Source organism: Halictus rubicundus, chromosome 2, assembly GCF_050948215.1.
Source record: "Halictus rubicundus isolate RS-2024b chromosome 2, iyHalRubi1_principal, whole genome shotgun sequence".
Lineage (NCBI taxonomy): Eukaryota > Metazoa > Arthropoda > Insecta > Hymenoptera > Halictidae > Halictus > Halictus rubicundus.
In genome coordinates this window covers 16,843,756-16,856,063 of record NC_135150.1, presented here as the reverse complement: position 1 = coordinate 16,856,063, position 12,308 = coordinate 16,843,756, and the positions used below count along the sequence as shown (strand labels likewise).

At 45.0% G+C, this 12,308-nt stretch overlaps 1 protein-coding gene across 7 annotated transcripts in view; it reads right to left on the bottom strand.

The window, feature by feature from the left end:
• The window catches only part of Sulf1 (Extracellular sulfatase Sulf1), a 130,550-nt gene that overhangs the window by 85,083 nt on the left and 33,159 nt on the right, over positions 1-12,308 (bottom strand). For 2 of the 7 annotated variants that reach the window (XM_076805661.1, XM_076805662.1), the window contains exon 2: positions 5,328-5,520. The exons of the other annotated variants lie outside the window; for them this stretch is intronic. The gene's annotated coding sequence lies outside the window, so the exon portion shown is untranslated. The remainder of the gene's footprint in view (positions 1-5,327; positions 5,521-12,308) is intronic. 7 annotated transcript variants of the gene reach the window in all.

Here is a 12,308-nt window from a genome sequence, read left to right as displayed (position 1 = left end):
GGTCACGGTTACAGTCTCTCGTGCAGTTCGACGGAGACAAAGTCTCGGAACAAAGGGCGAGGGTACGTTTGAAGTTTGCAGGGAGTTGCGTTTATTCCGGACGAATCGCCTCCGGTGATCTCTCTCTCTCTCTCCTCCGTTGAGGAAACAATATTGGGGATGGGCTTGCCGCTTAGTGGACCTTCGGGCTCACATAAGACTCGTTTCAATCCTGAAGCCGGGAGAACTTTGCGGAACAGCGGAATGCAATAGCTGGCCGCTCGCGAAACTTTTTGCTGCATGTATCGGGGACGCGAATTTGCAGAAATTAACTGCAGTTCTTTGTTTATCATATATTCAAATATGTTCTCCGAGTATTCTTCAGTATTGAAGACGATATGACGAAACTGCAGGTTTGTTAGAAAATACCTCCTAAATTTTTGTTCGATTTTTTAAGTCCTCATTTATCCCCCTTTTTCTCAACTTGATTCGACCCGAAAAATTGATGGAGTGGATCAAACGAGAAGAAATTGAGCACAAGAGTGTTTGCATTGCTCGCAAATGAATTGACCTTCTTTTACTTCCCAAAAAGGGTGGAAAAATGGAATCAAACTGGAACGAGGGTATGAGAAGATACACTGTCTAATTACTTTATTGGTTTAACCGAAACTAATGGCACATTTATTGTATTTCAGTCGCAAGAATCTCCGAGTGCCTGAGGGAAATTCTTCCTTCCATTCTAACTGTACAAGGTAATTTCTAAAAATGAAGATTCGCGTAAGGATCTAACTGCAACAGCACAAGAAAGGAGGATTTTGCGGCATGTGGCGCGAAAGGGGGAGGCGATTGGAGGATTCGAGCGAGCGTAAGAGGCAAAAACGGAGGTAATAGCCGGTGATTAGCAGGTCAACGGACTTGATACAGGCAAAGTGTTAAATTTGGCTCGGAATACGACCTCTGACTGGCCGGTAATCCCAGTGACGAGTCGCAGCAGGTCTCCCCATCGAACCAGAGATCTAGACCAGAGCGATAAACTATCGAGCGCAGGCCGGGACCATCAATCATCCGGGCTGACGGGATCCGCAGCCGCGGGTGCAGCGTGCGTGCAGCCGGAAGACACCTAACCGTGTCCGCGGCTCTTTATCATTCGTCGGGGGAACGAATCGATAACAGGTCCGCGCCGTTCGAACAACAATATCGACATTACCATTTTCAATTAGCCCCGTCGGAAGCAGCGTGTCAATTAAGACCGGTTCCAGGAGCCGCGGCGGTCGCAGCGGCGACGGGTATGGCAGCGTTGCGCGACCCGCGGCAACACGTGAAATTCGACGCGTCGGAATCAATTACGCGAAATAATTCAGTGGCTCGCGGTTTATTATACGCGGTGGCCCGGCCGCGCGAGGATTCATTTGTCTCGCGGCCGCGGTCAGCCAGTCGGAAATACGTCGCCGAGTGGCCGTGTCGCGTTGATGACGGCCGTCGATCATCCTCGAGGAGATAAACTCTGCTGACGGATTCGGAACGCCGCCCGGCAAAAACCGGAGCCGGCACGATCCGCGAAACTTCGGACAATAGCGATTGACGGACGCTCGACGCGTTTCATGTCGATCTCGAACAAGACTTTTTCCTGTCCGGCGGACAACGATTGCAAATTTGCACCTGCAGTATTTGCTTCTTCGCGGCACAGTCGTAGAAATGTTAGCATCGATTTTATTGGAGGCTGCACATAAGATATGCCGCAAGTGCTTATTAGCAAGATTACATTCTAGAACCGCGTGCGCTCGCCTCGACGCAAATTGCATTAAGAAATAATTTAGTGTGACAAGAACCGTGATGTAAGTGAGTTCTTGGGAAACAGCATGATGCGGGTACAGTCTCTGATTCAGAGATAATGGGCCGAGCTGCGTACTTTCTTTCCGGTTCAACCGTTTGTACGAATCAAACGTAAAATGGCAGCGTGTTACGTTTGGTTAAATCGGTTCCATTGATTCGTTTTATTTAGAAGTTTGCCCAAACTGATTACATCCTACGAATGGGTGAAAATTCACAGTCTACTAATGATCCAGTGGAACTTGCAATTCAATCTAGCATGAATTCTCGTAGAATAGCAAAAGTACATATATAATCTCCAGTTAATAGAAAATAAGCTTTTGTTTAGAATTGAACTGTTTTTAACACTAGGTTTACGGGATCCGTCAAAATAACGGGTTCTAATATTTTCAATTTAAAATCATTAAGATACTAGGGATGAGAAATTATTTAGCAAATATATTTCTTTGGGTATATATTATTTTTAAAATATTGCTAGAAATGTGGGTAGCACGTTCTTGTTATTTTTATAAAGTGATGCAAAATAGTCACTTTTAGTGCTCCGTAAGCCTAGTGTTAATAACTAAACAGTGGCGCGCTGATTAAAATTGTGCCCTGTCATATTCAGTTAAATGTCGTATTTCACGAATGCCGCGGTCAATTAACGGGCACAGCCGCGAACAGAAATTGGCAATTCGGCTTTCCGCGAAACCGAGAGTGTCAACTAGAACTTCCCAGGATTTCTCGCGCTGTCGTAATTACCCGGCCGCGGTGGCCAGGTTTCTAAAAACCGATTTGCCGGAACACAGTCCGAGAAATCCGCGATTCGAGGAATTGCACCGACCAGGAAGACAATTTCGGTTTCATAATCGGGAAAGAGTCGGCGTGCAAGAGAGACGACGAGCCACCTGAGCTGCGCGTTGCGCAAGGCTGGCGCGTCCCATCCGATCTCGTTAGGCGATTCGAAAATGAACGAAGAGCCGATCGCGATTAGCCTCTGGATTCCAGATTCCAGTGGCGTCGCGATACCGATGCTATCTAGATGTAAATGCGAGTTACAAGCGGGTTTCTCGCATCCGGACTTTCAGAGTGTTCCGCGAATCGTTTAGGTTTTACTTGGATCGTTCATGCTCGCCGATTCTGGTACTATCCTCGTGGAACTGCTAATCGCGGGTACTTATGACGAACATATTAATTGCATTCTCAAGGTTCTCTTAAAGCTTTCTCGAGACATAAGCGAATGGGCCACTGAAACGACTAAAAAAGAGCGATTCGCTGCGATAAGTCTATTTGCTTAACGAATAGAACGGTAATGCGACCGGCTGATACGTAATCGCCGAACAACAAGACCGATGAATTACTTAACGAGGCACCGATCCTGCACGCGAAACTCATTTTTCAGCCGGTTGATCGGTCGCCGCGGCTAGAGAGCCTCTTTTTACGTTGTAATCGATACACGGGCGAACGCGCGTCCCAACACTCGATCCGGTCTTATTACTCGTTCTTCCGTTGCGGGCCCCTCGCGATTAATATTCTATGATCGACCGATCGCGACCCATTCACTTCGGGACGCCCGGTAATTCATTTCAGTCCGATCAGGTGAACAACTTTTCTGCTCGCGAGGAGTCCTCTCTCTCTCTCTCTCTTCCTCCGGTGCGGCGAGACGCCTACGGGGCCCCATGAGAGAGAGAGAGAGACATAAATATCGGGATTGCCCGGATGGATCGTGGGAAAACCGTGGAACGTCCTCGACGAGACGGTCCCCGACTGCCACCGCGGAATGCAACCGGGTTCCTCGCGTTTGCCGCGACTTCTTGCCCGCGCAAAGAACTTCGTTTCGTGACACGGTGGATTCCACCGGGTCGAGAGGAAACCTCTTCTGAACACGCCCGGTCCCGTCGTGGGAACGTATCCCCGTCGACGGACACGAGTCGGAAATAGAATTAGCCGAGGGAAACCCGCGGAGACCCAGAACCAGCTTTCCTCCGAACTTTTTCTTCGTTCCTCTCGTCGTCGAGCCCCGAGGTTCTCGCTCGACCAGCTCTCCGATGGAACACGGTTATGCCAGCCGGCCCGATACCAGAGACCTATAACTCGCAACACGGAATTCGGATGAAGCCACCAGCTGGCAGAACGTCAAAACACTGCTCAACCGACGCGGCTCGCTCCCGGAAGACCCGGAACAGTATTAACTGCAGTTTCCAGGTATTATAGGCTACCAGGAAGACCGCTAAATGGCGGAAAAATAACCGCGACGGCCGTTTCTCCACGGCGATGCGGGATTTACTGGGTTAGAGGGTCTGTCGGCCTGTGTTTCCCTCGACGGAACACGCGTTCCTGTGGGCTTTCTGCTGGCGACGTTGATGAGAACGTTGCTGCAACCAGGATCGAGTCGTTTGCTTCCAATTTTTATGGACGAGACGATTTGAAATGTACGGGACGATTTTGTAAGGCTGATTTTGTGAAGTTTGCGAAGATGTTGCTGCAATGAGGGTTAATTCTTTTACCGGCAATTTTTATATTCAGGATATAATGATGATACAATAACCAATTTTTGTAGACAAGTTTTAAGAAAATAGAATGGAGTGAAATCCTATTTTCCATGGATCGGCCTCTGTGGACATATATGATATTGTAGCATCTGTTGAAAATTTTCATATGACGTAAAGGTATAAAGATCCGCAGTCTATTTATGACACATGGGACCATTTTATAAAATTGATTTTACAGATGAAGTTCGTGAAGATGTTATTGCAATGAGGGTTAATTCTCTTACCGGCAATTTTTACTGTCAGGATGATTTATGACTAGACTGTGGATGTGTATGCAATGTCCAATTTTTGTAGACAAGTTTTAAGAAAATAGAATGAAATAGAATCCTATTTTTCATGGGAACGGCCTCTGTGGATCCGAAACAAATCAAAATCGTACTAAATTCTATCGAATTTTACATCATAGCATTTGTTGAAAATTTTCATAAATGCATAAAGATCCGTAGTCTATTTATGACACGTGGGACCATTTTATAAGATTGATTTTACAGATGATGTTCGTGAAGATGTTACCGCAATGAGGGTTAGTTAATTTTCTTACTGGCAATTTTTATTGTCAGGATGATTTATGACTATACTGCGGATCTATCTGCATTTATGGCTTCTGAAAATTTTCAAAAAATGCTAAAATGTAACATTCTACAGAATTTATTGGATTTTTTATTTATTTCAGATCAACAAACGCTACTACCACGGAAAATAAAATTTTATTTGACTCCACTTTCTTAAACTACCTCTAAAAAATTGCAAATTGCATAAACATCCGTAGTCTATTTATGACACATGGGACCATTTTATAAGATTGATTTTACACATGAAATTCGTGAAGATGTTACCACAATCAGGGTTGATTCTCGGGCTGTAAATTTTAATGTACAGGAAGTTTGGTTTTCGTGTACAGGAAGTTAACCGAATAAAAGACGAAGAAAGCAACACGAGGCGACAAAAAGTTGCCTCGGTGTGGACATAGCTTGACAGCTCACCTACCGTTCATCTCGCGCATAATTTGCCAAGTGTCCTCGCTAATGAATCGTCCATCAGACCCAATATAAATCGTTCCGCGGCTTTCTCTCTCTCGTGCGACTTTCACGTCTCGCGCAGCAAGCACGATCTTCGGCCGAATGAGCGTGAAAAGAAACGAAGCAAGAGCTCGTTTACGGACGTACAGTCCAAAAAGAAGCTGAAACAACGCCGGGGAGCGTGATTTGCATGCCGCGAAGCGTGCCGTGGATGTGTTTGCGTTAAAAATGAGGGAATTAAAGCGCGATCGGTCGGGGAGCTATCGATACCGCGTGGAAACGCGTCGCGCGATCGACGGTCGATCGGTCCAGGTTCGTAAAAAAGCCCGCAAAATGTGGAAATCCAATTAAGATTCCATGGCGCCACCCAGCGCGACTCGGCCGGCGATGCATTAATCAGGGAAACGCGTCGTGTATCGTTGCAGGCGTTCGCCTGTATAATAACAGCCCGGCCGCCGGTTCGCAACTTATAACGCATAAATAAGCTTGCGCAGCGTTTACGACACCGTGCACGTTTCCCTTCGCGACCATCCGTGGAGAATCGAACGACTTCGCGCAGAACGTGTACTACGTGTTCCTTGGCCGTCGACACCGACGACGAAGACGACGACGACGGTGTGTTTCTGTTCTCCGGTCTCCCACGCGGCGCACACCGACAAAAATCTCCTCTCCCTCTCTCTCTCTCTGTCTCTCTCTCTCTCCGTTTCTGGTCTCGCGATCGTCCCGAGCCGATCCCAGAACCATCCATTAGCCGGCCGTTCATCGCGATAACGACCAGTCAGCCAGAAGAGTTCATCCCAATTAGAGCAAGTTCGCTTATTAGTCGGGACAACGTCGCGACGCCGACCACGGGGGATAATCCCCCCTTCATCTGCGTGTTTCTTCCCCGTGCGATCGTTCCGGTGTCCATACGATCTCTATGGTCCCCCGTTCGTAAATCATAGTTCCGTGTCGATCGTAGCAGAGCCGATAAGATTGTTAGCCGGGAAGCTCACGGGCAGACGAATCCCTCCGACCTGCTGCGCTCGAAGGACTTAGCTGTGAGACTATGCTGTGTACCGGCACAATTTGTTACGAAGGAGTGTCCCTTCATCAATGGACCTGTGTGTTCTGATGTCTGGAAGTCGCTCGAGTGTTATAATTTGTTCATAAAGTGCGGAACATGCAACTATTTCTAGCTAACACCGCACAAGCAGATTTTGTGACGAATAAAATAGGTTCACTGATAGAGTTTTCCAGGTACCAGCAGAATTTATTATGAGAATGTATGTTATGTCCCTCTGTTGGTTGTGGAAAAATCTACACTACTGTCTAGAAGTGTTTAGACTGCTACACTTTGTTGATAAAGTGTGGAACATGCAACTATTTCTAGCTAGCACCGCACAAGCACATTTTGTGACGAATAAAATAGGTTCACTGATAGAGTTTTCCAGGTACCAGCAGAATTTATTATGAGAATGTATGTTATGTCCCTCTGTTGGTTGTGGAAAAATCTACACTACTGTCTAGAAGTGTTTAGACTGCTACACTTTGTTGATAAAGTGTGGAACATGCAACTATTTCTAGCTAGCACCGCACAAGCACATTTTGTGACGAATAAAATAGGTTCACTGATAGAGTTTTCCAGGTACCAGCAGAATTTATTATGAGAATGTATGTTATGTCCCTCTGTTGACTGTGGAATTATCTACACTGTTATCTACAAGTGTTTAGACTGCTACACTTTGTTGATAAAGTGTGGAACATGCAACTATTTCTAGTTAGCACTGCACAAGCACACTTTGTGACGAATACAATACGTTCATTGAAAGAATTTCCCAGGAACCAGCACAATTTATAATGAGAATGTATGTACGTCCCTTTGCTGATTCTGGAAGTACCTACACTACTGTCTACCAGTATTTAGACTGCTACACTTTGTTCACAAAGTGTGGAGCATATTTTTATCAAAACCTATCCACGATGCAATAAAATTATTGTCATATCCCCGTCATGCGCAATTTATATGGAACAGGAATGCTTGTGTATGTTCCTGCAGACTATACGAGTGTATGCACTACTGTCCACAAGTTTTTGGATTGCAACCTGTACTTTGAATAGCCTTCTCCATAAAACATATATTTTTAAACACATTTTTATCGAATCTTTTCAATTGAAATAGCGTGATTACATTATTATTCCCGTCTGTAGGATTCGAAACAGTTGACATAACTGGTACATCTCTACGGTACTCGCATCGAAAAAGAAGTGCAATTGAAAGCGGCTGAAAATAAATGTTCCAGATGTTCTATAATCTCGATATGTGTTTTATACTTCGATCACAGACATTCAACGACGATGCACACAAGTTTACGGTGGTCGTCAGTGGACATTAATCGAGCGTGATTTGTAGTCGCAAGAAAAGATGCAATTTCTCTAATAATGGATAAAAGGTTTTGCCGGGCGCAATCCGCGGGTAATTGACTGGAATCGTTATCTCGCGATTAGCCTGTTCCTCGCAGCTCGCGGTCCTGTGAAACTCGAAGGAACCGCTCCGCGGGAGCCATTTTCCCGTGGGAGAGCCAGCTGCGGACGTTTCTTTGCGTTACGTCCCGTGACATATAAAGCGCACTCTTTAAATTTTCAATACGAGCCCAGATGAAAGAAATTCGCTGAGAACCACTCGTCCCACACACGGTCCAGTAGGCTCATGCATATTCAAAAGTTGATCGAGCACGTATCTTAGTACGTCATTCATAATAAAATTGAGTGAACGTCGTGTCAGATGAAAGATTAACATAATCTGAGAATATCAACTTATCAACTATACTTAGTATTACATTCATTTTTAACTTATTAAAGTGATTGAAGGAAAGAAGGTCCTTATATTTGGTCGTTATATTTTTATTTTGCATAAAGATCCGCAGGGTTCACTGACCCTTTGCACTCGAGCCTAATTTCACTTCTTCTGCATCAGAATATTTCCATTCTGTATCTTCTGTGCATATGAAGTTGAGTTTAGTCTTTCGTGCTTGCAACACTTGGATTTATTGCAATTTCTTAAATACAAAGAAAATTAGTTTAAGCATTGTTTCAAATAATAGTATGACCATTTTTAGTGGCGCCCCAAAGTCGCCATTCGAGTGGAAAGGTTTATTAACCCATTTGCATCATCGGCGTATACAGGGTCATCCGTTTTTAAACGGCCAAACGTCAACCAGCTATAGAGGACCCCAAATGGAACAACTTTCACCCCTAACACTCTTTTTGATTCGAAGTTATTTCATTCAGTCTCCACGGCGTGCCCCATGTCAAAAAAACCAAGATCCAAAGGTCATACAAAAAAGTTGACTGAATAAAAAAGATGCCCCTGTTTATTTTAAACCAAACAAAGGAAAAGTCATCAAGATACATAATTGCAGTCCTACTATATTTAATCTTAAATGAACGCAAAAAATGACGGGTTTTTGCAATTATCTAAAAATCAAGACCGAATCAAAAAAAGTGTTAGGGGTGAAAGTTGTTTCATTTGGGGTCCTCTATAGCTGGTTGTCGTTTGGCCGTTTAAAAACGGACGACCCTGTATATACGCTCAATATATTTTTTCTTATAATGCTGAAATACGAAGTTCTTTTACTTGTAGTCATTGTTGTACTTAATAAAAAAAAACAGATTTGTGATAAAGGCCTTTTCACATTTCCTTATGATGCAAATGGGTTAATTGTGAAATAGAGCACGTACGTGGATCGCTCGAACAGTAGCGGTACATTTAAGGTTGACGATGTTGCTGCGTTTCAACGAGTGTCCGCCTATAAATAAGTATCGCCGCAGCTTCCTCGAGCGGGTCTGTTGGTTCGCCGATACCGGGACGACGGTTCTCGCTGCTCGTTTCCTGCCGGTACGGGAGCGGAATAAGCCAATTAGAATTATCGCCGCGGGGACAATAAAACGCGCGCGCTCGCGAGAGAGAGAGAGAGAGAGAGAGAGAGAGAGAGCCACGGACCGAAAGAGTAATAACGGGCCGATAAACGGGCAAAGAAAGCTAAGTGCGATTTAATGTACTTCGCACGGGCAGAGACAGCGGACAAGTTGCTACCGCGCTCGCCTGCCATTGTTCCCATGCGCGGATTTGCCTTACGCGGATTATCGTCCCCTTTATCTCGGCACCCACGTGTCCTTTTCTCCACCCCCTCCCCCGCCCCGTCGCGTTGTCGGCCAACCCTCTTTCTCGGTCCGCGCGACTAATTGCCGGAATGATTTCTCGCGCGTGTTTCTCTAGGCGAGCGCGGAAGCGCACCGCGCAACGCAAACACGCCCGTCGCTCTCGAACGATCGAAACACGGTCGCGCACCGGCCGACATAAATCAAATCGAGGCTTTTATGGATCGTAACGAAAGCTGGGTACACCGCCTCGCCAAAGGGCAAACGCTGGGAAAGAGTGTATTTATGGCGGGACCCCGCGATCGGTATGCTCATATCGCCGGTTCTTTGCACTCTTTGGCCGAATGCGCGCTGATAAATTGCTATCGCGCGTGTTGCGGAATGCGCGTTAATTCGTAATGAGCAGAGAGAAACAGCATACTCGGATCGAGACCGGAGATATTGAAATAAGGCTCGGCTCGGGTGGATCGAACATGCTACAAACACAACGCAATGGTTGGCGAGCAGTTACCACCTAATCAATATTTTATGATTAGTACTTCCATGTCGTTTATCATGCTTTACGCGTTCATGCTACGCAGAAAATTTACTAACGTACATCAATGAGATATTTATTATACGTGTCACCCTCTTGGATGATAAACGTCGCGGAATTATCCCCACTCGAGAGACCTCGGTCGCCGGGGAGTGTAAGGTCGCGTGGGCCAAAGAATAGTATCTCCTGGCCGATATATGTCAGTGGCTAGACCCGTGCTCTGGACATATATCGAGTAAACACTGTGTATCGGGAATTCACTGTAAAAGTGAAACGTCTTATGAATAGAAGAGAGAAGATTGGATTTACTTAAACTTTGTACGATTTTCATTATAATCTGTGTTTAAATGAAGAAGTGAATTCAGTGATTTCCTATGGAAACGTTTTTATAATTTCAATAACTGTGAAATAGAAAACCCGGTCACCTCGACCGTGGTAGGTTTAATGTTAAGCAATAAAATGAAACTGGAATTCGTTGATGCGTTACTTTCTACGCGATTAAAATAATCAATCCCCGAAATCACGTTCGTACCAGCTGTTCAAAGTGCAAGACATTTATGGTTCGAAGCAAGTCCTGCTACCAGGCGTACTTGTTACAAGCAACGTGTAACAAGAACGACAAGTGTTGGTACGTGTACCACAATTAGCCAGCGTTGCTCGTTCTTTTCCGTCATTGTATTTAAATGGGCGATCGATGTGACGCACAATGTACATAAATACCGTGTAACCTTTGCAAACAATGGCGCGACGAACCGGGACACGCGCACTGTTATTACATACATATCATCGACTATATTAAGCAATTCCGAGAAGCACGTTTTTCCGAGTCTCGATTAGGCAGTGTCGTTCTACTGTTAACAGAACTTTGAAGAAACCCCGGACTGCCCTAAAGTATGCCAGTAGACCTTGGAATTTCTTTGTTTCGAGAAAGAGCCCGTGGAAAGCATTGACTGAGGGGTCAGAAGCGAATCAATTTATTCATATCAATTTATTCGAATCAACCTGTGTGCTATTTATTAATAAATATGTCATTCTGAAGCTTTATATGCGCTGGTATTTTTTACGAGTTCTGAAAGACTCAATCATCTCAGTTTTCATGCTCAGGAATTTTATATCTTCTGAAAATCATTATTAGGGTAAGGGTAACCCCATTACTGTGGGGGCACCAATTACTGTGCATATATTAATTACACTTACTTTTAACCCTTAACGGTCCGGAAGTATTTCAAGTTTACTTCCCACCAGGTCCAAGCTATTTTTCATACGAAGAGAAACTGTGGACTCAACATTTTTATATCAAGTATAGAAAGGAAAATATTTACATTATTAATTAATTTGATTTTTGCCACCATATACGCGGCATTGGACCCAGTAAATAATTGGTCCGTTAAGGGTTAAAGCGTAATGAATATTGAAAAAGAGATATATAACATCTAGATTAACTAATTTTAATGAAAAAATTTAGTACGTCTTTTTTAATATTCATTATCCTTTAAAAAGAAGTATAATGAATATACGCACAGTAATTGGTACCCCCGCAGTAATTGGGTCCCTTAGCCTATTAGTTGCCTTTATAGAAGAGCTGTTCTCAATCTCTGCAGGATGCTCTATTCTTCAAATAAAATTGCTATACAACCAGGTTATGCTGCAGATAAATCGCTCAGACGGGAGTTTCAGTTTTTCTAATCGCAGCGGTGGTCGATTAATGTTTTCTCACGCGACGATTGTCGGAATTGCACGTCGACGAGTGTGTATCGAGCGAGCACGCATCGATGGCAACGCAACTCCGATTAAACGAGACGAATAAATCGTGGGATCGGTCGTGTGGGTGGCGGCATCAGCTGATGAGCCATTAAGAAACAAGACGGCGCGCGGAATCCGAAGTGAAATTACAACGAATGAAACGACTGGCAATTAGTCGCGTACATTATGCGAGGCCCCAGCGGGGCGCGCCCGTGCCTGCTGGGTTCCAGGAATGATCGATCGGCCAGGTGAAAACGATTTTGTCGCTCCTCGCCGAGGCTCCCACCCTCGGGTTTCTTGCTGGCTCTCGCGCGGTGCGACGAGATTAACTGGTTCTCCGGTAATTATTTTTTTGCCTCGCCGCCGCAGAATAAAGCCACCGGATTTTTATCAGACGGTGTACCCAAGGCTGCCTCCGTCGTCGGCAATGAGACGGCAGACGCCTGTAAGTATAATATCCGCGGTGAATTTATTTAATCCCGTCGTCGACGCGTGCTCTCTCGCTCGACGGATTAACATAGCTATCCGCGC